The sequence below is a fragment of the Canis aureus genome, chromosome 9 (assembly GCF_053574225.1).
Source record: "Canis aureus isolate CA01 chromosome 9, VMU_Caureus_v.1.0, whole genome shotgun sequence".
Lineage (NCBI taxonomy): Eukaryota > Metazoa > Chordata > Mammalia > Carnivora > Canidae > Canis > Canis aureus.
In genome coordinates, this window is record NC_135619.1 from 71,893,698 (window position 1) to 71,920,934 (window position 27,237).

The 27,237-nt window shown below is 52.0% G+C and overlaps 2 long non-coding RNA genes across 15 annotated transcripts; one reads left to right on the forward strand and one right to left on the reverse strand.

The window, feature by feature from the left end:
* Window positions 1-3,944, forward strand: LOC144321141 (uncharacterized). 2 transcript variants are annotated; one of them, XR_013386877.1, is made up of 3 exons: window positions 1-448; window positions 3,123-3,258; window positions 3,657-3,944. It is a non-coding gene; the product is annotated as an uncharacterized LOC144321141 (long non-coding RNA). The 2 variants fall into 2 exon arrangements; XR_013386878.1 differs by having other exon boundaries at window positions 3,151-3,258.
* On the reverse strand, window positions 3,069-27,067 carry LOC144321139 (uncharacterized). Of its 13 annotated transcripts, none has more exons than XR_013386869.1 (9): window positions 23,310-26,680; window positions 22,349-22,441; window positions 21,686-21,959; window positions 21,401-21,599; window positions 20,436-20,803; window positions 20,089-20,232; window positions 14,518-14,730; window positions 14,309-14,376; window positions 6,091-6,422 (listed from the first exon to the last, which is right to left on the reverse strand). It is a non-coding gene; the product is annotated as an uncharacterized LOC144321139 (long non-coding RNA). The 13 variants fall into 13 exon arrangements; XR_013386875.1 differs by having other exon boundaries at window positions 21,686-21,892; window positions 23,310-26,679; XR_013386874.1 differs by having other exon boundaries at window positions 21,686-21,898; window positions 23,310-26,679.
* Window positions 27,068-27,237: the final 170 nt, after the last annotated feature.

A 27,237-nucleotide genomic window follows, 5' to 3' on the forward strand; every position in this document is an offset into this window, starting at 1 on the left:
CGCCCCCAGCGCCCCGGAGCCGCGGCTCCCCGCTCCTTCCCCACCCAGCGGCCCTCCGAGCTCTCTGGGGATAAAGGCCCAATCCTTGCCAGGCCCCAGGCCCTTCGGATCTCGGCCCTGCGGTGACGCCTGTGGCCTCGAATTTCCCGCCAGCTCCCCCGGCCTTTGGCCACCTGCTCCCTCCAGCCCCAGGCCTCTACCCTGGCCTGTGTCCTCTGCTCAGCCTGCCCTTCCCGCTGCTCCTCCTCCCGCTGCTCCTGGCTTGCTCTGGCTGACCCTCCAGACCCTGCCGGCGTAGGGTTAAGTAAGGTTGCACTGGGGGCTTGCGCAGAGCCTGGGCATCTTCCTTTTGCCCAGCCCTGGCCACCTTACCCTGGGCTGCTGGCCTGCTTGTATACACCCCATGATCTTTCATCTCTATCTCCCCAAGCAGAGAGCCTGGTACACGGTAGGCACTTACACCCCCCCCCACCCCCCCCCCGTGTGGATATGAACCAAGGAACTGATGGCTAAGGAACTATGACCCCAGGGCATCATCCGAGGGCCAGACCCCATGCTGGCAGCCTGGGCCTTGGGTCTCTGATGGGCAGACCCCCCTCTAAGGGAAGGTCAGGGCTTGGGGCAGATTAGAAAGGGAAAGGAGGGCAGCCCTGGTGGCTCAGCAGTTTAGTGCTGCCTACAGCCTGGGGCGTGATCCTGGAGACCGGGATTGTGTCCCACTTTGGGCTCCCTGCATGGAGCCTACTTCTCCCTCTGCCTGTGTCTCTGCCTCTCTCTATCTCTCTCTGTGTGTCTCTCATGAATAAATAAATCTTAAAAAAAAAAAAAAAAAGGAAAGGGAAAGGGACTTGGGGAGGCATGCACAGGTGTGTACTCAGGGTGGCCAGAAGCCTCCACTACGGTCCAGTGACAGGATGGCACCTTGAAAGTCCTTCAAAGCCTACTACTGCAACCCCTTCTCCAGCTACACTGACCCATATTGACTCCCAGACCAAGACCCCTGGGCCTTTGCACATGCTGCTCCCTCCTGGGCCTGTCTACCTAGTCCTGACCCATCACACTGTCAGGACCTGAGTCTACTTTCCAGACCAAACCTTGCTCAGCATTGGCCTCACCACTGTCCTGAGGACATGCAGATGCTGAGACCTGAATTCAAACCCAGCCCTTCTGCCTGACACATTTGTGGCTGCCCTCAGAGAACAGCTTATCAGAGGGCTTGCAGAACAGTACAGTCTACTTCGGGAGCACCCTGATCTGCTGGCATTGAGCTGGGGCTGTGGTGGACATGGAATCCCCAGGACATAGCCTGCAGGGTCAGGCACACGAAAAAGGCCTTTCAGTTTCAAACAGCTTGTGGAGGGGCAGCCCAGGTGGCTCAGCGGCTTAGTGCCGCCTCCAGCCCAGGGTGTGATCCTGGAGACTCCGGATTGAGTCCCATGTCGGGCTCCCTGCATGGAGCCTGCTTCTCCCTCTGCCTGTGTCTCTGCCTCTCTCTCTCTCTCTCTCTCATGAATAAATCAATAAAATCTTAAAAAAAAAAAAAAAAGCTTGTTGACATGAACGGCCTCTCACTTCAACATGTGAGAGTGAAAATAACCTGCTTCCTCAGAGGCCACACAGATGGCCTACCACCCACGCCCGGCATCAGGCCAGTGGGGCTTCAGGATCCACCTCCACCTCGAGCCTGAACTCAGACGGGCTCAGCTCTGAATCCTGTGTGACATCGGGCAAGTTACTTCGCGCCTCTGACCCTCCATCTTTTTCCTCTCTTCTTTTTCTTTTCTTCTTTCTTTCTCTTTTTCCTTTTCTTCTCTTTTCGTTTCTTTTCTTTCTTTTCTTTTCTTCTTTCTTTCTTTTCTTCTTTCTTTCTTTTCCTTCTTTCTTCTTTCTTTCTTTCTTTCTTTCTTTCTTTCTCTCTTTCTTTCTTTCTTTCTTTTTTTCTATTTTATATATTCATGAGAGACACACAGAGAGAGGCAGAGACACAGTAGAGGGAGAAGCAGGCTCCACGCAAGGAGCCCAACATGGGACTTGATTCCAGGACCCCAGGATCACGCCCTGAGCCAAAGGCAGGTGCTAAACTGCTGAGCCACCTAGGGATCCCCCTTAGCTTTTATCTCCAATAAAATTAGTAACAGGCACATGCTTTTAAGGGACGGATGGAACTACAAGGCTTATAATGACAAGTAGCAGTCCCCTGCCCCCAGCTCTGCACAGCCCGGGTCCTCCCTCAGAAGCAACCATTTGTGCTCTTCTAGATGTTTTTTTCTGGCTCTCATCTATACACGTGTGACAGGCTTATGCTGACAGCTGCTGATTTGCTGCCTTTAGATACGATCCAATGACTGCAGCTGAAAGATGAGGATTTAGCTCTGTTAATCTGCTGTCTCTTTAGATTTGCTAATTCTGGACATTTCATATAAATGGAATCCCATAATATGTGGCCTTTCGTGGCTGGCTTCTTTCACTGAGCACCACATTTTCACGGTTCATCCATATTGTGTGAATTGGTACTTCATTCCTTTTTATGGCCAAATAATATTCCATTGTTGTTATGCATTGTTTTAATCTGCCTTTTTTTAAAAAAAGTAACTTTTAGGGCACCTGGGTGGCCTTTTGAGTGTCTGACTCTTGGTTTTAGCTCATTGGCCCAGGGCCTGATCCTGGAGACCTGGGATCGAGTCCCACGTCGGGCTTTTTTTTTTTTTTTTAATTTTTATTTATTTATGATAGTCACACAGAGAGAGAGAGACAGAGACATAGGCAGAGGGAGAAGCAGGCTCCATGCAGGGAGCCCAACGTGGGATTCGATCCCGGGTCTCCAGGATCGTGCCCTGGGCCAAAGGCAGGCGCTAAACCACTGCGCCACCCAGGGATCCCCCACGTCGGGCTTCTTGCATGGAGCCTGCTTCTCCCTTTGCCTGTGTCTCTGCCTCTTTCTCTCTCATGAATAAGTAAAATCTTAAAAAAAATAAAAATAGTAACTTTTTTTTAAAGAAGCGTATTAGGAAGGCCACACATCACTGCAAGCAGTCCTTTCTGAAATGTGAGACCTGTAGGGAGTGCTGTTCCTTGCAAGGCATGACTTTATTATTCATTTATTCATTTACCCACTTATCTAGTCACTCATTCATAAATTTATTCAACAAGCATCAACCAAGTACCAGTGTGGAGTGGGCCCTGGAGATCTAGAGATAGAGCAGCCCCAGCAGAGCTTCGCCTGGCTCAGCCCAGCATGCAAACCTGAACTCAGTGCAGGTAAGAGGGAAGAGGACCACGTGCTGGGAGTGGGGAGCAGATGGAAGGCTTCCCAGGAGATGCTGGCATGGAGGGTGGCAGATGGAGCAGGGATGTGAACGCCCTGCAGAAAGAAGAGCATATACAAAGGCCCAGGGGCACAGAAATTGCCCAGTCCCTCCCTCTTAAAGAGACCCATACATCAACTGTTCCTTCCCTCTCAGCCCCTCACCCCACCCACTTCTCTCCTAGCTCCTCTTACACAACCATGCTGCCCGGGGTCGGGTTTCTCAACCAGGGTCCACGAGAACCCTGGGAGGGGAAGGAGCCCAGGGATGGGAGCCTGGGGTTTCTGAAACTGGGCAGAAAACATTTACATCCTCCTCTTCACCCACGTCTAATATTTGCCATCCCGTTAGGAATGGGGGCCGCAAAACCTCAGTGGTGTGAGCTGCACCAGTGACCTTGTTGCCAACAGTAACCCAGATAGTTTCCAATCACATCGCGACAGAAGCAGAGATCCCTACGTATCATTTACACTCACTGCTACTTCAAAATGATGAGTGGTAGACTTGCAGCCTGGGGCTCACTAATGTGGTAATAAATACACTACCACACCGCACATTTATCTAGACCTTTTATGAATTGCTTTTCTATGTCATGGTTTTCCTCCATTTATTTATTTAAAAATACTGTCTTGGGGCAGCACCGGCTGGCTCAGGAACAAGGGCATGCAACTCTTGACCTCGGGGTCGTGAGTTTGAGCCCCACGTTTGGGGTAGAGAGGACTAAAATTAATTAATTAATGCACTTAAAAACTGAATAAAAATAAAAATATTGTTCTGAGGAGCCCATACTCTTCTCCAGGTGGCCTCAGGGGCCCATGGCATGCAAAGGTCAAAGGTGCCTTGTCTAGAGAGAGGACAAGTCACGGGGGTGGGGTGTGAACCAGCAGGCGGGGAGCAGGGGCACGCTGCTGGGGACAGGACCATCGAAGGACTGGCCGCCCAGCCCACGGAGCATAGACCTGGACAGGCATGGCACGCTGGCCATAGCATACCTGGTATTCTGAGCACATCCTCGGGGTTACTCTTACACCTCTTGGGGATACAGGTGAGGAGGCCAATTGGGAAAGGGGGCAGAGGTCCCCAGATGTCCCACGGAGTGCCCAGCACAGCCCCAGCCCCTCTCCCCCGTCTGCCCAAAGCTGCAGAGCTCTGGGTTCTGCACCAGGTAGAGTTCCAGGGGGCTCAGCTCCCTAAACAGAGGGTTCTTCACTCCCACAGGAGTGTGACTGAATCCCAGCGCTGTTACAGATGTGGAAACTGAGGCCCAGAGAGGCCGAGTGACTAGTGTGAAGTCACACAGCCAGTTGATGTCAAGGCCACAAGAGCTCAGGCCTTCGGACTCCCCAGTGGAGTCTGTCCCCAGCACAGGCTGTGAAGGCAGAGGGTAGAACAGACCTGGGGTGATACCAGGTTAGGGGACAGAATGCACATTTCTGTGTTCTCAACGTAAGATGTATGTAGTAAGAGAAGTGAAAATTTAGGGCCTCCAGCAGGGACATACAGCTCTACCCATTATATATATATTTTTTTAAGATTTTATTTATCATGACAGACACAGAGAGACGCTCAGCAATTGAGCGTCTGCCTTCAGCTCAGGGCATGATCCCGGGGTCCTGGGATCGAGTCCCACATCGGGCTCCCTGCATGGAGCCTGCTTCTCCCTCTGCCTGTGTCTCTGCCACTCTCTGTCTCTGTGTGTCTCTATGAATAAATAAAAATCTTAAAAAAAAAAAAAAAGTCCTGACCCAGCCATTCCTGTGACCTTTGGCTTGCGTGCTCATGCCTTGCTTTGCTCATCTGTAAAACAAGCTAGTACCTACCTACTCAGATATGCTATTACAAGCATTTTTTAAAGCCAGAAAGAAATGTGCTAATACATGAACTGTGAGATTCTAGGTGATTTAATTTTGTGGGGTTTTATGCTGACCTATAGAGTCCAAGCTATTTTATTTCCCACTCACTGGACAACTCCAGAGTGGCTGGAACCCATCGACTGTAGGCACCTAGCACAGTGCCTAGTGCCCAGGACGTATCTGCTGACTAAGTGAACGATCAGAACACTCACTGGAGTACAGAATACTCGGATGCAGTGATTTTGGTAACAGGCAGACACAGAGCCACAGGAGAAAGGGGATCCGGAGCTAAAGGGAAGGCAGACTCGCTGGAAGAGGTGGCATGCATCAGGTACATGAAGGGCCTGGTGGGAGAGCCTGTGTAGCGATCTGTACGGAGGAAGCCCTGGTGTGCCACAGGCTCTGCAGGGCGCAGCTGAAGCAGGGTGGGAGTGGGGTGGGGTGTGCAGGTGGTGCGGCCACTGACCAGGGCCCAGAGTGTTCTGCTGCAGACCTGGACTCGGGGGCCAGTGGGCTCTCTGGAGCAGGAGAGAGCTCAGACACAGACGGGCTTCAGGAAGACTCCCTAGGGAGGCCTGGGCGTGACCCTGACCATCGCACACGGTCTGGTGGGAGTCCATGTGGTCTGATAGGTTGGGAAGTAAGGGCTGTGATGTCTGGAAGAGAAAGCTGACCAGGAGCTGACCTTCCCACAGAGCAGACAGCAGGCCCAGACGGTCCCACCTGGGGTTCTCACAGGCATTTTTTTTTTTTTTAAGATTTTATTGATTTATTCATGAGAGACACAAGAGAGAGAGGCAGAGACACAGGCAGAGGGAGAAGCAGGCTCCCTGCGGGGAACCCGATGTGGGACTCAATCTCATGACCCCGGGATCACAACCTGAGCCAAAGGCAGATGCTCAACCACTGAGCCACCCAGACGTCCCCTCATATGTGTTTCAAGATTTATTTGTTTGAGGGAGAGTGAGTGAGAGGGAATGGGGTGAGAGGGGCAGAGAGAGAGGGAGAACCTCAAGCAGCCTCCCCACTGATTTTTTTATTTTCCCCCAAATGTGCATCATAAGTTTATTCCCAATGCAGGACAGATTCCTTCCATCTCCAAAATGAATCACCTGCTGCCCTGAAGAGATCTAGGAGGCTCTCCACCACACCCAGGGAAGGAGTGAGAAAGGCAGGTGCCGAGGACAAGGCAGCTTTGCAGTTCCCCAGCCACTGAGCGTGGAGCCCAATGCAGAGCTGGACCTCACAACCGTGGGATCATGACCTGAAATGAAATCAAGAGTTCGAAACTCGGTCAACCTAGCCACCGAGCCGCCCCTTCACAGCCTTTAGGGAACAAAGGGCTCGGGCCTTAGGTTAACTCAGAACACAAAGAGGGAACTGCCCAGTTAGTCTGTGAGGCAATCATAACCTTGACACCAAAATCTGATAGAGGAAACGTGAGAAAGAGAAGCACAGGGCACTATCGTTGGTGAGCACAGATGCAACAGTCCTACATGAGTAACAAACTGGACCTGGCAATACCTAAAAAGGATAATACAGTGCCGTCACGTTGGGTTTCTCCCAGGAGTGCAAGGCTGCTTGGGTAAACGGAAAAGGCAGCATCACAGACTACTTGAGAGAAAAAAGGAGAAGTCCTAGCATCCTCTCTACAGTTGCAGATAAAACTGGAGACCCATTCATGAGAAGAGCCCTTAGCAAACTAGGAGCAGAAGGGACTTCCTCGCCCTGGTAAAGGGCAGCTACAAACCCCAACATATCACAGGCAATGCTGGGGCGCTGAAGGCTCTCCTGTGAGCACGGACACAGGACAAAGAGGCCCATTGTCACCACGTCCAGCGTGGGTCAAATGGTACTGGAGGTCCTGGTCAAGGCTCTAAGGCAAAGGAAAAAAGAAGGTATAAAGATTCGAAAGGAAGAAACAAAACTGGCATTATTTTCAGATGACAGGAAAAGTCAATGAATTAACGAAGAAGCTATCAGAACACAACAGTTTAGCAAGGTTGCTGGGCATAAAAATCAGTATGCAAAAAAAAAAAATCCCTCCATCTAAAATATTCTAGCTACAACAATTAGAAAATGAAGAACAAGCCATTTACAAGGACATCAAACATAGGCACCTTCTTAAAAAAGATTTTATTTTTTTTAGAGCTTGCATCAGTGGGGGGAGGGGCAGAAGGAAAGGGAGAAGCTGGCGCCCTGCTGAGCCCGGGAGCTCCATCCCAGGACCTTGAGATCATGACCTGAGCCCAAATCAAGAGTCAGACACTCAACTGACTGAGCCACTTAGGCACCCCTCAAACACACGCATCTTTCTTTTTTTTTTTTTCAAACATACACATGTTAATGAAGTCCAAGATCTCTTTGGAGAAATGAAAATGAAAACTCCATTGTGGGGGCGCCTCGATGGCTCATTGGGAAGACCATGTGACTCTTTTTTTTTTTTTTTTTTAAGATTTTATTTATTTATTCATGAGAGACACAGAGAGAGAGACAGAGGCAGAGACACAGGCAGAGGGAGAAGCAGGCTCCATGCAGGGAGCCTGACATGGGACTTGATCCTGGGTCTCCAGGATCACACCCTGGGCTGAAGGCGGCACTAAACCACTGAGCCACCTGGGCTGCCCCAACCATGTGACTCTTAATCTTGGGATCTTGAGTTCAGGCCCCATATTGGGCCTAGAGCTTAATTAAAACAAAACAAAACAGGCAGCCCAGGTGGCACAGCGGTTTATCACCTTCAGCCTGGGGTGTGATCCTGGAGACTTGGGATCGAGTCCCACATCGGGCTCCTGCAAGGAGCCTGCTTCTCCCTCTGACTGTCTCTGTCTCTCTGTGTGTCTCTCATGAATAAATAAATAAAATCTTAAAAAAAAAAAACTCCATTATGAACTAGAGGCCTCAGTAAGTGGCAAAATAGACCATGACCACAGATTAGAAGACTTAACTTTATGAAAAGTTGGCTCTCCCCATGTGATTCATAAGTTCAATGCAATCCTAGTTAAAACCCTAAAGAGCTCATCACAAAATTCTGTGGTGGGCTGACCAGCAGGGAGAAGCGAGGGCTGAGGCCAGGACAGGGGCCCTTTCTAAGGTGAAGCGGTGTTTAGAAGGAGCGACTCCATTTAACAGTGAAGCTGTTTCACTGCTGCTGGCCTCACATAAGTTGATGCACCCTCTTTGGGGGAAAATTTTGACAACTAATACATCAAGATTTCTGAAAATGGTCCTATGCTTTGACCTTGTAATTGTTCTCCTGAAAATAATCCCAATGATAAAAAAAAAAACATAATTTACTCCTTGCCGACTCTATTTGCAAAACTGAAAACCAGGAGAGTAAAACTTCAGCATCCGGCAGTGGGGTTTGAAGTCTGGCTCTGCCACTTACTAGCTGCTTGACATCAGGCAAGGCCACTCTTCTCTGCTTTTTGGGGTTTAAGATTTATTCATTTGAGTGAGAGCATGAGCATGGGGAGGGCTCAAGGGAGGGGCAAGGAGCCAGGCCTCAGGACCTGGGGTCATGACTAGAGCTGAAGGCAGACGCTTCACCAACTGAGCCCCCCACGCATCTCTCTTCTCTGGGTTTTAGTTTCTTCCTGCGTGAAATGGTGGGAATGGTACCCAGGCCCTCAGGATGACTGAGGCACCTGGCACCCAGCCAAGGCCCCTGGAGGCCTTCCTGGAGTAAGAATGAAAGTTGAATCCAGAGACCTGGGGAACGACGCTCCTGAGGTTGATGCAGCCAGCAGGGCTCTGGCCGCCTGCCCAGGTGCACTGGAGACAATGTCCCACGGCTCCAAACCCTCACCGTTCTGCTTGTCTCAGTGTTTCACCCAGCTGCCTGTCTGCTGCACCCAGCGTGGTTATACCAGCCACTTGAGCTTGCTAAGCACCCACCTGCGAGCCCCATCCCGAACGGGCTCCAGCTAGGTCCAGCTGTCACTACCCAGCAGAGCCCCGTGCCAGGTGCCAGGGCGCACCACAGCAGGCAACAGCAGCACCTGTCTGCAGCACAGCACCTGCTCACACACCTGTTAGGTCTGGCCTGGACCCGGCTTCAAAGCAACTGCCTGCCCACTCACTGTCGCGCATATCTGTTTGGATCAACCACCACTTCCTGCATTTCCTGTGCACTGGCTGGGCACGGGGAGAAAGACAGGTGACCCCTGGCCCCTGGCCATCCTCATGGGAGATAGCTTTCTCTTGGGAGATTGGTCACTAACTGGCCCCTCAGGATGACTGAGGCACCTGGCACCCAGCCAGGTTAGTGACCAATCTCCCAAGAGAAAGCTATCTCCCATGAGGATGGCCTCCATAGCCAGGTGACCCCACCCACAGAAGCAGGTTAGATGGAGCCCCTGCCCCAGTCTGGCTGCGGGGTGCTCCTTGGTCCGCAGGCTCCCCACCTTGGGCCCTGAGCTCCAGGATGCTACTGCAAATTAAGAGATGAAAGCCCACGTAAAAACTAGCAGAGGGCGCCCGGGTGGCTCAGCGGTTTAGCGCCACCTTCAGCCCAGGGCCTGATCTTGGAGACCCAGGATCAAGTCCCATGTCGGGCTCCCTGCATGGAGCCTGCTTCTCCCTCCGCCTGTGTCTGTCTTTGCCTCTCTCTCTCTCTCTCTCTGTGTGTGTGTCTCTCATGAATAAATAAATAAATAAAAATCTTAAAAAAAAATAGCAGAAATGGGCCACGTTGTGATGGGGATGGGGGTGGGGGTGGATACTTCTTGTAGATGCCATAAAATAAATACTTCAACCCAGAGGACACACACGGGGTTAGCAGCAGAAATAAATAGGATTCAGATCTCGGGCTGCAGGCCAATGCTCCCTGCCTCCACACAAAGCCCTGGTCAGAGCACCACCAGATGCGGGGTGCACAGTGTCCCCCGCAGCATTTCCTTCCACAACCAGAAGGAAAGGCTCCAGAGACAGGGGCCCCAGCCACGCAAGCTCTCATGCCAACACAGGTACAGGCTGCTTGGCTCGCTCTCTTCCTACGTTCTGTCCCACTTAATTTGCCTTTTTTTTTTTTTTTTAAAGATTTTATTTATTTTTTTGAGAGAGCACACACAAGCAGCAGGGAGGGGCAGAGGCAGGGGGAGAAGCAGACTCCCCACTGAGCAGGGAGCCTGATGCGGGCCTGGATCCCAGGACCCTGAGATCATGACCTGGGCCAGAGGCAGATGCTCAAGCCACCCAGGCGCTCTGCACCGTCTTTACCACACGCTCTGAGCTTGTCTTGAAGCTGGACACAGGAAAGACGCCCAGGTGGAAGAACTGCCTCCGGGAAGTCTCCTCATGCTGACCGCTCCACTGATCTCCCCGGTCGATCCAGGCGGCTCCCTCACCTCCCCGTGATCCCTCCAGAAATAGCCTGTACTTGTTTTACAACTTGTAAGCTGACTTAGATTCCAGAGTTCTTTCTGTGGTCTGCCTAGAAATCTGCCCTCAGGACACAGAGACACACCCATGACCCTGGTCTTCCTCCAGAGTTCCTGGATTCCAGGATGGGTTTGGGCTGTTTGTGGGATCAGAACTCTGTAAAACCAATCTGCGATTTGGTCCAAGGCCAGGGTCTCGAAAGCCTCAAGCAACCCCAGGCATCTGCAAGGATAACAGGCTGAATTCCAGGTACCAAGTGGCGGTGGTTTGGTTTGCTCTGTCCCCTCTGTGATGCCGAGGGCCATCTGCATTGGGAATCGGAAGGCAGAGGCTCCCGGAGGGGCTGTGACTCTCAGTCCAGTTCCCAAGTGACCACTACAGCCAGACACGCTGCTGTTGGGGCATGGGGGGCCGGTGGGGGGCAGCTGACACCAGCTTTTCCTCAGCAAGCTTTAAGTGAGCTCTTTGCAGGGGCACCACTAATGCACAATGCCCGTGCTCAAGCAGCTGACAATCAAATGGGGAGAACCAACAGGCACCCCAACCTGGAAACGGGGAGGGGTGGATGGTCCTCTGGGGCTACTGTAACCATGGGGCGGGGGGGGGGGAGGCTCACCCACCACACTAGTTCTCATGGTCCTGGAGGCTGCATGGTGCCCTCTTTCAGCTGAAGGAGCAGAGGAGCTCTCTGGGGTCTCACTCACAAGGGCACTAACCCATTCGGGGAGGGTTCCACCCACACAACCAACTCCCCCACAAAGGCCTGGCCCCCTCATGCCCTCCAATGGGGTTAGGCTGCAACGCAGGCCTCCAGTGGGGTCCCAGGCATCCAGCCCTTAGTGGGCTCTTTGCAGGGGTGATATTTCAAAGGGACAATGGCTGGCACCGGGAGATGGCTTACAGAATTGTCGCCAGGGACCCAGGAAGGCTGAGCTGCCAGAAAGGTCTCAGGTCAGAAGGTGGGGAACCAGGAGGCCACCACCAGGCCCAGAGCCAAGCATGTGCAGCACAGGAGTGGGGGGAGGGAGGTGCAGGGATCAGAAAGCAGTGCAGGCGCTACTGTAGCGACTGCCCAGGCCCCGGGGCGCAGAGGCCCTCCTGGTGATGCCCAGAAAACCTGTCCTGGGGAAGCCTCGTGTGGAGAGGGGCCTCTGCCTCCCGGTTCCGCACGCAGCCGTTCAGCCTGTAATGGGCACACGGCACCTGCCCATATACCCCAAAGCCTACCCTTAACGTCCGCCTTCCAAATTGGGCATCTGATGGAAGGAACCCGACTGTCGTCTAGAACCCCAGCTACCAGGGAGCGTGAGGGATGGTCCTGACCTGGTCTCTGCCTTCCCATAAGCGGCGCAGGACCCAGCGTGAGGCTAGGAGAGAGCAAAGCGCCTCGGAGACCTAACTCTGCTTGCGCGCCGGCTGGATAACTGGACGGGGAGGAAGGAGGTGGGTGCCCAGTTCAGGTGTGTGCCAGGGGGTGGGCTGTAAGGGTGAGCAAAAGGGCCGGGGCTCCGCTTTGCAAACACAGACCTCTGAGGCTCTGGGGCTCCTGCCCAGGCCTGCATTTCTCAGGGTGGTGGCGAGCTTTTTGGTACAGGATCATTGATCCATGGGGAGGAAAATCAATGAAAACCCGTTGACTGAAAAAAAATAACCAGCTGGAATTTTTCTAGGAGAATAAAAAGCTCCAAGCCCTAAGTCATCTACTGGCTCTATTAATAACACAGAGCGCCGGGGCTGGCAGACACAGGTGTGGAATGTACAGACACGGCCTCCGTGTGAAAGAGGGTCTGTGGGGAGCCGCAGGGGAGGCAGACCACAGGGACAGGGCAGGGCCAACAACAGAGGTGGAGAGGGACATGGGAGGCGCGGGAGGGAAGGAAGGAGCGAGAAGGGAGAGGGGGGTGCAGCAAGCGGGGAATGGCAGGCGCACAGCTGCAGAGGCAGCGACAAGCAAGGAGGGTGTTTGTTCCTCCTTCTCCAAGGAAGAACTCTGTTCAGTTCACTGTACGTGTAAGAGATAACCCTGTGCTTCTGGAAGCAGCTTCCAGCTCCCTAACTGGCAGGAGCAGCCTTGGTGCACTTCTCCCAGTGACCCAGAGGTGGGTGCCGACCTCCTTCCGGCTCCCCGCCCTCCCTTACTCCCCAACTTGCTCCAGTTCCACACAGAGGCTGGTCTTCAATTCTCTGTGCTCTCAGAGCCGTGCCAAAGGTCACCAGTACTGATGAGCATGCATCCCTGGGCCCTTCCTCCTGGCTCAGGTAGCATGGGGGTACAGGGTGGCAGAGGGAGGAGGGAGAGGAGGGAGGGGATGGCAGGGGGAGGGGAGAGAGGCCCTGTACACGCACCAGCCCAGAGCCCTGCGCCAGCACCATAAACACACACGGGTGGGTGGGCAGGCACCAGGAACCAGGACCACAACTGCAGAGAAGGGGGTGGACTTCTGGGGGCTGCAGTGCTGGGGGGCACTGGGGGCGGCAGTGAGGGCCCGTGTGCAGAGGCAGAGCCTGGGGAGGAAGACCTGGCGGAGGCAAGAAGGCAGGCAGAGAGGAGGCACATCTGGGTGTCCGAGGAGAGCCTGCAGGGGCAGCGAGAGCCAGCTGGCAGAGGGGAGCAGAGCCCACCAAAGGCTTTTGAGGACGGGTCAGTGCCCCGCAGCTGGCTCAGGCCAGCCCTGCTGGGGGCTGCCAGGTGGCAGGAAAGGCGCTTTTTTCAGTTCAGCCTCATGCCTGGACACCTGGCCTGGGTATCTCAAGTAGTTGGACTACATCAGTTCAAGGGGCTTTTTAAAAAAATTGTGTTTATTTGAGAGAGAGAGAGCAGGGGGAGGGGGCAGAGGGAAAGAATCTCAAGCTGACTCCGCACTGAGCGTGGAGCCCAACGAGGGACTCAATCTCACGACCCTGAGATCATGATCTAAACCTAAACCAAGAGTCCAATGCTTAATGCACTGAGCCACCCAGGCGCCCCTGGAGAGTCTTTTATGCCTCGAGTGCTGTGCCTCCCACCAAGTGAGCGAGCTCCCACAGCACCTCTTCTACCTTAAGAGGCTTGGGTGAAGCGTGCCCTGCACTGCTCGCCCTGCCTGTCCCCGAGTCCCAGGCACCCTGCAGGGCGGTGACCACAGGGAGCCCCAGGTAGCTGGTGAACTGGCCTGTGGCTGTTCTGTCTTCCATACAGTTCACTGGGGAAACAGCCGACACAGCTTGGAAGGACAGGGAAGGAGGGTGTAGGCACAGCACTAGCCTCTCTGGGGACAGCGTCGGGGCCAGAGTCACCATTGCCCAGCAAGGGAAGGACAGAAAGGACTCCCGGAGGAAGCAGGTGGAGCACGTGAGCGCGGCTAACCCTGTGCGGCCATCAGGCTTTCAAGTGGGGGTAGAGTGTCCAGATTCTAATTTTCCCTTCTGACAGGGAAATGCTACTGTTGGCTAAGTGTTCAGAAGACCTGATAGAGCATGAGGACTGAGGTGGGGAGGTACAAATTCCACACAGATGATCTGGGTGCCCCAAGATCTTCATTTGCTACTCTTCTCTCTCACTTTGAAGTAGGCTCTGGACCCTAGGTGAGGCTCGAACTCACAACCCTCAGAGAAAGAATCGCATGCTCTGCCGACTGAGCCAGCCAGGCACCCCTGCTACTTTTCCTGACTACAAAATACCTGCTTATCTGTGCACCTGTGTGCGTGGCAGCATTATTCACAACATTGAAGCAGTCCCGAGCAGCCACTGAGACAAGAACGGACAGGCAAGATGCGATGCGTACATACCACACTAATTCAGCCTGAGAAAGGGAATTCTGATGCCTGCTCCCACATGGACGGACCCGGAGGACATTCTGTTAAGTGAGATATGAAGGTCACAAAGGGAAAGACCCTGCAGGAGGCACTCACATGTGAGGCACCTGCAATGGTCACATTCGCCAAGGCGGACGGTGAACAGTGGGAGCCAGGGCTGAGGGGATGGGATGGAGGCTTACAGTTCTGCAAGGTGACCTGTACTGGAGACGGTGGTGGCTGCATGACAGTGAAATGTGCTTGGTGCCCCCGTGCTGTGGACTTAAACACAGAAAAGGTGGTGTGTGCCTGGGGGCTCAGTCGGTTGGGCATCCAACTCTGATCTCAGCTCAGGTCTTGATCTCGGGGTCGTGAGTTCAGCCCTGAGTCGGGCTCTGTGCTAGGCGTGTCGCCTACTATAAAAAAAAAAAAAAAAAAAAGGCTAAGATGGTTAATTTTATGCTTTGTCTTTTAACTGCAATAAAAAATTAAAACGGGAAAAAAAAAAAAACCCATATGTGAAAACCACACACAAACATAAACAAAGCAACTGCCCAGAATGCCAGTTCCCAGCGGCAAACCGTTGTTCTGACATACTTACTTCCCCAATTTTTTCTACCTTTTTCCAAAGAAAGTCGGGACTACATTACATAACTCAGTGTTCTATTACATTTCTGACTATCTTACCTGCATTTCTTTATATTATTAAAACCATTAACAAAACTGAAACCCAACACATACAAAAAAATCAACGGCTTTATAAAGTTCCACATGGATGGGCTATCAGATTGCCAAGAGAAAACACTTCAGCCATATAGAAGAGAGGTTCCCCTTCTTTAAAAAAAAAAAAAAAAAAAAAAGATTTATTCATCCATTCATGAGAGACAGACACAGGCAGGGGGAGAAGCCGGCTCCATGCAGGGAGCCCAACATGGGACTCGAGACTCCAGGCCTTCCGGGACTCCGGGATCACGCCCTGAGCTGAAGGCAGGTGTTAAATCACTGAGCCACCCAGGGATCCCCGAGATTCCCCTTCTGATGCGCCATCCCCATCCATTCCATTGCACACCCTGTTCTCAGAGGGAACTGATGGTCCAACCTGCTCCTGAGTCTCATGAACAGACCTGTGCAATGGCTCGTGTGTGTGCCTGGGTGGTACCCGTGAGTTCCCAGCTCCACGGGGCTGTTACAACCAATGACCTTAATTCTGTAAGTCTCTTCCTCGCAGTCCTAAAATGGCTGCAACAGCCCTAGTCATCACGTTGTTTTGGGGCAGGAACGAGGAAGAGAGGCTATCTTTTCTGGAAGCTTTACCTTTTCATTGGGAAGCGAAGCCACTCCGATAATACACACTCTCCTTAATATTTCATTGGCCAGAACTGGGTCACATTCCCTCTGACTGCCTCTCAGAACAGTCACTGGCTAAAGGAAACAAGATGGGCCTGGATGTTTAGCCAAGCACGATTTATCTGTGAAGCAAAGGCAGTTCCTCAGCCCTTTCCTTGGGAATCAGATTTCTCCCTGCCCCATGACATGAAAATTTTGGGGCTCTATAAGGAGGGAGCACTGGGTGCTAAAGGCAGTCATCAGCCATAAACAAAGTGGACGCCACAGGGACCCCCACATCCTGCTCCACAAACATACTGTGACACACAGTAATGCATTTGGCTATTCCTCTAGGTCATTTCTAGATGTTTCTGATGTGGGACCTCAGTTTACACGAGAGCCACCTGAGAGCCAGCTGCTGGTACTGAGCTGATGGGGAGAATATGCTGCAGGACAGTCAAGACACCTCTCCATCTCCAGCCTGTGAAGATTTACACGTTTTGTTACGTAACAGGTAAGCTGCTTCATTGGGAGATGGGATTTAAAAGTCAGCGTGTGTGAAGAGTAAGCAGTGGCTAGTTCGCAACCTGGAACACCGGAAGCTCGCTGCAGGCCATGGCCACCTGCCTCGTTTGCAGCTAGAACTGGACTGCTTCCATGCTCACAATGAGGAGGCTTTGCATCTAGAATTCATTGGTTTGGGGAAAAAAGGGGAGAAGCTGTGTCGGAGGGAAATCACTACTTAATGGCTGTGAGAGATATGTGGGAGCAGGTCTATAAACACCTCTATCAGTCGGTAACACCAAGAGCTCTGCCAACCTGCTAACCGTTGGATTAACATATCAATCAATAAGGCATTTATTTCCACAGGAAATGGTCTCTTTATGTGGACTCTCTCTTTGTTGTGGTGGTTGTGACAGGACCTCACTTGTGACACCATTCTCTTTAAAAAAGCTGGATGAGGGGCGCCTGGCCAGCTCAGTTGGTGGAGCGTGCGACTCTTGATCTTAGGATCAGGAGTTCGAGCCCCACGTTGGGTGTAGGGTTTACTTAAATAAATAAAAACTTAGAAAAAAATAAAAGGGCTGGACGAAAAATGGTATCAGCTTCCTCTGAGCAGGTCAGAATAAGAGTATCTTCCCAGGGCAGCCCAGGTGGCTCAGCGGTTTAGTGCCACCTTCAGCCCAGGGCATGATCTGGAGACCCTGGATCGAGTCCCACGTCAGGCTCTCTGCATGGAGCCTGCTTCTCCCTCTGCCTGTGTCTCCGCCTCTCTCTCTCTCTCTCTCTCTGCATCTCTATGAATAAAAGAAAAAAAAAATGTAAAGTTAAAAAAAAAAAAGTATCTTCCCAAAGCACCTTCTACTCAAAGAATTTCCTTTTTGAATATGCTTTTGAAAAATGTTAGAAATACACACCACTTTCTTGTAGCTCGGAGCAAAGAAGAATCTTTACTTCCTCCATATTATAAACTAATTTCCAGACTAACGATTTTTCATTGTGCTTGAAATGAATTTTCTAGAATTACGTTTAATTTCCAGACACTTATTTGCGTGCAAGTGGACATTCACATCATGCAAAAAATCTTATGGGCAAATAAGCTAAAATTCCAAGTTCCCAGAGGGTTTGATTCCTTTAAGACGCTGACAACATTTTAACCCCACAAAGAAGCATTCCTCTTCCTTCCAACACCAGTCACAGTCAACAGCCCTTCACTCAACACTTAGGATGTACCAGACCCTGGGTTGTCAGAAGCACAGGAGAGCTACAAAATTGAAGGAGAAACATCTCTGCCTTTTCTGGAAGGCCTTCGACCCAGGAACTGTCTACAGATAATTAAAAGACTGCTAACTGGATAGTCTGCAGGGAACACCCTATGCTACAGGGGTTATTTCTAACTGAATTACCTGGGCATGCCTGGAGGCCAAATGGGTGGAGACGCGTGAAGAGGCTGGTGGATCTGAGGAAGGCATTCCTTATGCAGGGAGAACTACCAAAAGCAGGGAAACTAGGGATGAAACTTGTGAAGCTGGATGTTTAGGGAGGGAGGGGTGGAGGCAGGAGGAAGCAGAGAAATAGTAACAAGGAGGAAGCATATTACCACCTCCTACAGCCAGGAGCACTGTGGGTATGATTTCTTTTTTTTATATTTTATTTATTTATTTATTTGAGAAAAGTGAGCATGAGCCCAGGGGGAGGGTCAGAGGGAGGAGGAGAAACAGGCTCCCTGCTCAGCCGGAAACAGCGCTCAATCCCAGGACCTCAGGATCATGACCTGAGCCCAAGGCAGATGCTTCACCAACGGAGCCACCCAGGCGCCCCCATGCACGTGATTTCAATCTAACTTTGCAACAACGTTGAACGTTAGTGTTTCTAATTTACAGATAAACTGACCCCAGGGGTAAAAAACTCATGTAACTAAGGTCACTTAGTTAATAAATGGTGAAACAAATATTTAATCCAGGTCTGTCTCTCCTTTTTTTTTTTGCTATGCCTGTCAAAACCCAGCTGGACTTCATTCTACATGCAGAAGGGTGGAGAAAGACAAGGGAGCAGCATCAGCAGGGACTCCCACTCAGATAGACCTGCCACGTGTCCTGCACTGGGCTGGCCCCAATTCCCTCCAGGAACAAGAGGCCAGGCAGACACCATCCCTGCCCTCAAACATTGAACGATTTTGTGGGAAAGCAGAACTAGTAACGGTCACTTCCACTATAATGGGAGAACAAAGGTAACTATGGAAATACCCTTCCAGCGAAAGCTTCCCAGAGTGGTCGCCTGAGCAGCTTTGGGAGACAAAATTGGAGGAGGTAGGAAAGGATGTTTTAAGCCTAGGAAAACGAATTGTCTGGAAACAAGGTATGAGCTAGCACAGTGTGCATGTCTGCAGGGGGCTCAAAGGCTGGAAGAAGAGGCCACCAGGTAGGAGCACCATGCCAAGGGGCTGGTAGTCTTAAGGCTCCCAGAGCCCCTGAGAAGTTTGTAAAGGGAAGTGACGTAGTCCCATCAGCGCGGGAGAGAAATTCAGGAGACCCCCGAGGAAGGAGGGGCTGGTGGCGGCGGGTAGAGCAGCTGGTTGGCAAATGCGTAGGTGACAGAGAGCCAGAGCCTACACAAGGATGAGAGGAGCGGGAATGCAGAAAAGTTGGTTTTGAAAAATATTTAGGAGGGGATGAGGGGGAGAGAGGAGTCTAAGACGGATTCCCAAATTTGGTCTTGAGCAATGGGTGTTAAGGAGAGGAAACTGCTGGAGGAACCGGGCTGGCGCAGATGGAGACACAGGTAGGCTGGCAGGGTGGCTAGGGTGCCATGGGCCATGGAGCAGGGCTGTCTGGAACAGGGCGATGTGCAACAGAGCTCTGGGGTGAACCCAGAATAGGCACAGAAGTGAAGAACTGTCAGCACGCAGGGGGCTGTTGGAGCCACATGTGGGGACCCAATGACCTGGGGGGCCATGCGGAACAAGGAGGGTGGCAAAAGGAAAAGAAGTCACACTCGAGAAGATGGAGCCCAAGCAGAGAGCCGAGGACAGCCTAGGTGGGAAGTCCGGGGACAGAGCAGCAGCTGGCGTCAGGTCAGGTGCAAGAGAAGGCAAGGAGGCGAGATCAGAAAGCCTTCATCTGTTTGGTGGCTGACAGAATGACTGGCAGGCTGCTGGAGACACGGGGCCTGGGGCCACACACACCAAATAAAGGCTGGAAAGACAGGCTCAGGATGCCTGGATGGGAACAAGAGACAGGTAATGGCTAGAGGGAGACATGGGGTCAAGCAACAGCCTTTTTATTTTTTTATTTTTTTAAAAGATTTTTATTTATTTATTCATGAGAAATACAGAGAGAGAGAGAGAGAGGGGCAGAGACACAGGCAAAGGGAGAAGCAGGCTCCATGCAGGGAGCCCAATGTGGGACTCATGTGGGACTCCATCCCAGTCTCCAGGGTCACGCCCTGGGCTGAAGGCAGGGCTAAACGGCTGAGCCACCCGGGCTACCCGAGCCTTATTTTTTAAAGACTAGGAGAGACACAATCCAATGAAAGAGCCAGGGAAAGATAGCCTGTCAGGGAGCGAAGACAAGCCAAGGTAGAAGGGCCCAGAGGACAGAGAGCAGGGAGCAGAACACAGGTGGGGGACACGGGTTCAGTCAGCAGCCCTGCAGGGTCAGAGAACAGAGGGAGCCTGCTGCTTATTCTGCAGGGGAGACAGCTACAAAGGGACAGCTGGTGTCTGGACAAATGAATCCAGATCCCTCCAATATTCTTCAAGTAGGAGGCTGGACGGGGAGGGGGAGAGAGGGCCACAAACACATTTCTTAAGGACTTGGAGGAAAGTAGAAAATTTGCTGAACAAAACGATGGAGAGGTGGCATTAGGACAAACAAGGAGAATCGTCAAGTGACATTAAACACATAGCTGATGCTAGAGACCAGAAGTTATGGCAAAAGTCTACCTACGTGAGTAGTTTTTCCTCCAGAAAGTCCCAGGGTTCCAGAAGGAGAGAGACAAAAGTGGGTTGAATCCGAGGATGATGTTTGGTCAGACAGAAGCAGAATGCGATGCTGAGGATGCTGATGATTAACCACGGATTGATTTCCAATCTAGGAAAGAAAGGAGGGATCAGAAAACTGAAGGTCTGAGGCCCAAGCCAAGGGTCAACGGGAGAGAAGGTAGGAGTCAGAGAGGACAAGGAATCGGGTTTTGAGGCTCCAGATGGAGTGCTGCTCTTTGGAACAAGGACCGGGATACAGCAGCTGAAGGGGGGAAACAAGGTGATGGAAGTTGCAGAGGACAAAATACAGACCTGAGTGCTGGTGACTCAAGTCGGCTAAGGGCTGGTGTGGCCCAGGTTCGAGAGGAAGAGTGTAGATGAAGCGCCAGCTCTTCAACGAACACGGGAGCAGGCAAGATGGTGGAGAGTGGCATCTAGAATGGCAACAGCCTCACACCACCTCAGGGCGAACACCACCTTTGGAAGGCTCAGGTTGAAAACATCACTAGGAAAAGATACAGGCCACCCATGACTGCATTCTTGCCATTTGAGCAGAAACGGCGCAAGGACGCTCCCAATCCATTCCTCAGGGAGTAATAGGATGGCACGGTTTAGATAGGATAGTCCTTCCTGCCTACCTCCATCATCCTTTAAATGCCAAGTTCAAAATTGCATGTGACCTAAGGGAGGAAAGAATCATGCACCAGAGTGTGCCAAGGAAGTCACATGGCAACTCTGCAACAGAACCTGGTTCACTAGAATATGGGGCAGAGACCAACAGCCTTCCTCTTCCCTGACTCTCACCTCAGGCTGCTGTTTCCATGGCAGCTGAACCCCACGACAACGCCCCCGCCAAGTCTCCTTAGGTTTAGCCACCCACCCCGCCACCAGCCAAAGCACCTGTGCCACAAGAAAAGTTGAGCAGTGGGGATCCCTGGGTGGCTCAGGGGTTTAGCGCCTGCCTTTGGCCCAGGGCGCGATCCTGGAGTCCCGGGATCAAGTCCCACATCCCGGCATGGAGCCTACTTCTCCTTCCTCCTGTGTCTCTGCCTCTCTCTCTCTCTCTCTCTCTCTCATAAATAAATAAATATTAAAAAAAAAAAAAAGAAAAGTGAGCAGTAAGACACCAGCAGCTGGATCACAGTATAGACCCTTCCAAAGGGAGCTCCAATGTGGAGAAACTGAGTTCTGATCAACATGGAAAACATAAAAGCAAGCTATTTATTCTACTTTTAACAGACAGTAATCCACCTAGCTTATAGAGATTTAATACTTACCATTGATAGGGAAAATCTCTCTCTCAAAGAAAAAAAAAAAAGGCTGGCTGATATGTGAATTTTCATCTGCTTTAAGAAACCACAGGAGTGCTGGGTCCCCTCTATAAGCATTTCTATAAGCATTAGCCATCAAGCCAGCAGTGCCTGATGCAGAGCACGAGCCCGGAAACTGAGATGTGAGCGGCAGGAGCTGGCTCACCTAGGAAAGAGAAGGGTAGAAAAAAAATATAACTGGTTCTGAAGAGCACAAGCACCCCACACGCCCAAACTGGGCATTTTACTTACCATGACTGTGCACTCCCCTATAACATCCGAAGGCTGGCATCATTAGGCCTCTTTTACAGCTCAGGAAATGGAGGGTTTAGAGGTTGCGAGCCTTTGCTGACGTTACATGGATGATAAACAGCACAACAGGGACCCAAACCCAAGCTTTGGTGACTCCAATCTGCCTTTCCCACTGACCAGTGTTATAGCTCCTTTAACTTGCAAGGCCTGGAACTCCAAAATGATTTCCGCTATCAATCCCCAAGTTCAAGTGTGAATTCTGAGCGGGGAATGGCTCATAAAAGACAACAAAACAAAGTAGGACATGATGTTAGGAACCAAGTATGGGGCGAGAAAACCGTAGCCAACGCCAGAAGCACTTTCAGCGGGTGAATCCGTGAATTTGAGGAGTTTCCAAGACAAAAAACAAGGGTTATGGGATTGCCACGTTATTTACACATTCATCACCTGATTTACTCTATCTACTCCTTTTCCAAATAGAAATTAGCATAAAAGAAAAAAAGGCCAGTACGCAGCCAAGTGCTGGGTCAGGCTCTTTCTGGCTCCCTCAACCTGTGAGTCCTGGCCGGGCTGCCCTTTACCCAGGAAGGCTTTTACCTGACAGCGTTCCCGGCCTCTCCTCTTCTTCCTAGGACTTTACACAACCAGATTCATGGCAAGTACCTGTGATCCACCTGTTCATGACCCATCTTCTCCAGACTGCAGGCTCGATGAAGACAAGTGTGTCATCTGGTTCACGGCTATGTCCCCGGGGCACTGGGCAAGAGGAATAATCAGCTAGACCTGCCTAACTCCCCAGGTCACCCCTCTTTCCGGAGAAAACGGGGAGGCTGCTATGCCCCTGACTCTCAGCAAGGCCAAGCTAACTCCCTAGTCCTTGTAAGCTGTTCTGTCCCCACCGCACTAAGAAGTAGAGAACAGCGAGGCTAATTTAGGACTGCAGACTTCAACTTAGAGTCATGGGTGGTAACCAGACGACAGACTGAAATAACCTACTTGACCTCAGAAAAAGAATTTACTTAAGATCTTACAAAAGTAAAGGACATAAGATGTTACATAAATAGCAGCTTAAGAGCCACGTAGTTAGGATATCTTACAGCCACTTAATCTCCGAATCTAATATATGCATCGAATCTAACATATGCATCGATGGAAAGGGAGCATCCTTCTGACAGCCCAGATTTCACAGACCCCACAACCAGGAACCACTTCAAGTACACACCTATGTTTCATTAGACCTGTATTTTTTTTTTTTTTCTTTTTAACTTGAGAGAGAGAGAAGGAGCACAAGTAGAGGGGGCAGGGAGAAGGAGAAGCAGGCTCCCTGCTGAGCAGGAAGCCGGAGACTTGGGGCTTGATCCAACACCTCAGGATCTTGACCTGAGCCTAAGACAGATTGCTTAACGGAGTCACCCAAGGTGCCCTTCATTTGACCTGTATTGATACCAACTGGGTAGAACTAAGTTAGATGCCCGAGCATGAAATTCCAACCTGATTTTCCCAAATATTTTATTTGAAACTCAGCATGGACCTAAACTAGAATGGCGTTCAACCTCCTCCCACCCCCACCCCCACCTTGCCGCCCCTCCCCACAGAGCTAACACAATGCAGATGCCGGCTCTACCTGCAGCCCTGGCAACGTGACCTTGTGACCTTGAGCAGGTCCTCTCTCAGCTGCTTTCCCTGCAGGTAAAATGCAAAAATACCCACAGCTCTAACAATCTTTGTCCTGTGCCTAACTGCCCACCAAGGCAACCTCCCAAGGACGACACATTAAACTAACCAAAGGCAATTTCATGAAGAAGCTACATTAGTCTGTGGTAAGAGAATTTTTTTTGGAAGATTTTATTCGTTTGACAGAGAGAACACACACAGGGGGAGTGTGGCAGGGAGAGGGAGAGGGAGAGGGAGAAGCAGACTCCACACTGAGCAGGGAGCCGGACCCCCCATGACCTCAGCCAAAGGCAGACACACAACCAATTGAGCCACCCCAGCATCCCTGTGGTAAGGGAAATTACTTGGCGTCCTGAGTTCACTACCTGAACCATTCCTAACCTGTCAGAGATACACATAAGGCGGAATTAGATTTAACAGCCAGCCTCCTTATGATCCACAAAGAAGACTGTTTGAAAATGGTAAATACCAGCATCTTTTAACTCGCACCCTTTATTCTTCCTCTCAGTCCTGAACTTTGCCCTCTCCACGTGTCCTGAAACTACATCCTCTTAAAACTCAGTTTGAGTATTTAATGGAGTTTCTGGAAAGAAACCACTGGGGAAATGAGGGAGGCAGGAGACTTCAAGAGTTGTAGCTAACAGTCCGCATCTTTGTCCCGCTCAGGTGGCCAAAGGGCACAATCCCTGTAGGATATTTGTCATCAGGGGCAGCCCAGGTGGCTTAGCGGTTTAGCACAGCCTCCAGCCCAGGGCCTGAGTCTGGAGACTGGGGATCGGGTCCCGCGCCGGGCTCCCTGCATGGGGCCTGCTTCTCTCTCTCTCATGAATAAATGGATAAAATCTTAAAAAAAAAAAAAAAAAAAAGGATATTTGTCATCACATCTCCTCAGCCATTAGTAAGCTCTGACTTCTCTAGCCCCAATAAAACTTCTGCATGACTTTTAGGCTTCATCCAATATTTGAGTTTTTTTTCTGCAGTTGACGACATTCTGTGGAGGACTGGAAGCCTCATGCAAAGTCAGAGCTTTTGAGATGTTTGAGTCAAGCATTATCACGCACAACTACTCTCATGGTGCTTTGAACTTCACTTTTTGATGAACCAAAAAGCAATCAATCATTCCATGTACAAGGCACTCAGTTGTAGACTGACATTAATCACCTGTCCGGTTGTCAAAGCAAAAAGAGACTCTAGACATTCAGAAGGAACTCATTGGCTCAATTCATTCTGGCCAAACAGAAGAGTAAAGACAGTTAAATTATCCCTAAAGTCCCATGGCTCTGAAATGGCAATTTAATCTGTCCTTTTAAATTGATTGTCACTTTTAGTAGCAAGTGCAAGCAGGCTAGAGCCAATGTAACACACTATCTTTGTGCATCTAGTCACAAGAGCCCTCAGAGCTGAAGGCAAAAGCATCTCCCACCACAGAAAACTCAAGGCCTATGTTAACAGGTCACCTGTTTTGGGGCAAATTTTGTTTTTTGGGTTTTTTTTGTTTGTTTTTGTTTTTTCTGGAGAGAGGGAGAATGCAAGTGTGTGTGTGGGGGGGCGGGGGGGGAAGCAGAGCAAGAGAGACAATCTCAAGCAAGCTCTGCACTCAAGGAGCCTGACATTGGGCTCGATCTCACAACCTGAGTTTACCACCTGAGCTTGAAATCAAGAGTGAGACACTTAACCCACTGAGCCACCCAGACGCCCCTGCTCTGGGGGAATTGTAAAAACTATTTGTGGAGGGGTGTCAGGGTGGCTCAATTGGTTTAGTGACTGACTCTTGGTTTTGGCTCAGGTCCTGATCTCAGGGTGGAGATAGAGCCCCGCATCGTGCTCTTCACATCGGGAGTGGAGCTTGCTGGAGATGCTCTCTCTGCCCTTCCCTCTAAAATAAATCTTTAAAACCTATTTGTAGAGCAGGTGCTGGCAAACCACTTAGGAACACCTTAACAGGGCAGCCCAGGTGGCTCAGCGGTTTGGTGCCGCCTTCAGCCCAGGGCGTGATCCTGGGGTCCCGGGATCAAGTCCCACGTCGGGCTCCCTACAGGGGGCCTGCTTCTCCCTCTGCCTCTCTCTTTCTGTGTCTCTCGTGAATAAATAAATAAAATCTTTAAATGAAAAAAAAAATAAAAGGAACACCTTAATGCGGTGTCACACCTGCCATCCTTCTCAAGTCTTAAACCCCTTCGAGCTTTCTCCACTTGATAGTGAACGTCTATAGATCTACCACTTGGAAGCTAGGCTACTTAAGCAGGTACTCCCCCCATTTCTCTCCTACCTATGGGGACGTATCAACTACTTAGTCGGGTTTCCCCATCAATTACTGGAGAGTGGGGAAAGGGAAATTAAGCCACACACAAAAATTCTCCCACAATTGGTTTTCGCTTGTGAAATATTTACGCACAATTTATAAGCTATGAAGCCAGAAATGACTTCTTTCAACAGATCCGACTTTGCCAAACTGTGTGGGTGCAGCACTCCAAGGGGAATTACTCAGGTTTTGAAACTCAGAGAGAAAACGATCTAATTTTTCACTCCTTACACTAAAATTCTCAAAAGTCAAGTTCAAATGACGGCATTTAGAAATAAGTAAAAACTAAGTTGACCAAGTCGCTTTTTAATCAGCATGCGCCCACTTTTCTCTAACATGTAACCGAAGACACCTGCTGTTTTTCACAGGCCGGACCTAAGATCGATGGATCGCGGGCCAGAATCCTCCCGGGGCGTGGACTGCAGGACGGCTGTTGCAAGAGTTCAAGGAACTCGCACGGGCCTTAAACTGGCCAAACGAGCACGACGGTGAGGACACCTTCCCAGATTCACGGTTTTCCGAGGTTTTCTTGAAGACCGGGGAGTCTTTATGGCTTTAAAGCAACCCGTCGGGTGGGCCAAAGCACGAGTCAGGGCGAAGCCGCTTCGCCGCAAGGCAGCTAGATTCGGACCGGGGAGGCCTCGGTCGCCGCTGGGGCGCGCGCGGGAGAACCCGGGCTCCGCGGCAGGTGGAGCGGCCGGCGCCGGGCAACGCGGCGCCCCCGGGGTGAGGCCGGCGCGGGCCGGGGGGGCTCGAGGAGGAGCGTCCGCGAAGGGAGAAATAGGTGAGGACGGTGGTCAAGGGCAACACTGATTGGCTGCAGAGGGAAGAAAGGGACGCTCCCGAGGAAATTCTAGGAAGCCGCAAGGAGCCGAGCCACGCGACGAGCGGCCGGGGCCCGGTGCTCCCGAGCTCCGCGGGCCGCAGCAGCAGGAGGGCAGCCCCGGCGCGGGGCGGGAAGGGAAGGGAAGGGAGGGCGTCGGCCGAGGCCCGGGACCTGCTGCTCCGCGGCGCGCCTGCCTTTGTCCGCCCGCCCCGCGCGCTCGCCGCCGCCGCCGCCGCCGCCCGGAGCCCGGAGCCCGGAGCCCCGCGCCATGAGCAAACGCCGCCCGACGCGAAGCAGGAGGCACAGGCGTGTCCCGTCAAAGCAGACTTTATTGGGCGCCGGGGCCGCCCCGCGTGCCGCCCGCTCCCCCGCGCGGCGCCCGGGCCGCCCTCCAGCCCTCCCGCCCGCCCGCCGACCCCCGCGCGCAGCCGGCCCCGCCCTCCCCCGCGGCGCCGGGGGCCGCGCACCGCTCACCGGCTCCCGAAGCGGCGGCTGCAGCGGCGACGCCCTGTCCCGAGGGCGGCCCGGGCCGCGGGGCTCGCGGGGCTCGCGGCTGGGCCGCCGCGGAGGGCGGGAGGCGCGCGACTCGCGGCGGCGGCGAGGGCGGCGGCGGCGGCAGCGAGGGCGAGGGCGGCGGCGTGCTGACGTCACGCGCCACGGCCGGCCGGCGCGCGCGGGGGGCCGCCCCTGCGACCCCAGTCCGGGAGGAGCCCGGGTGAGTGGGCGGGGCCGCGGCGGCGAACGCGCAGG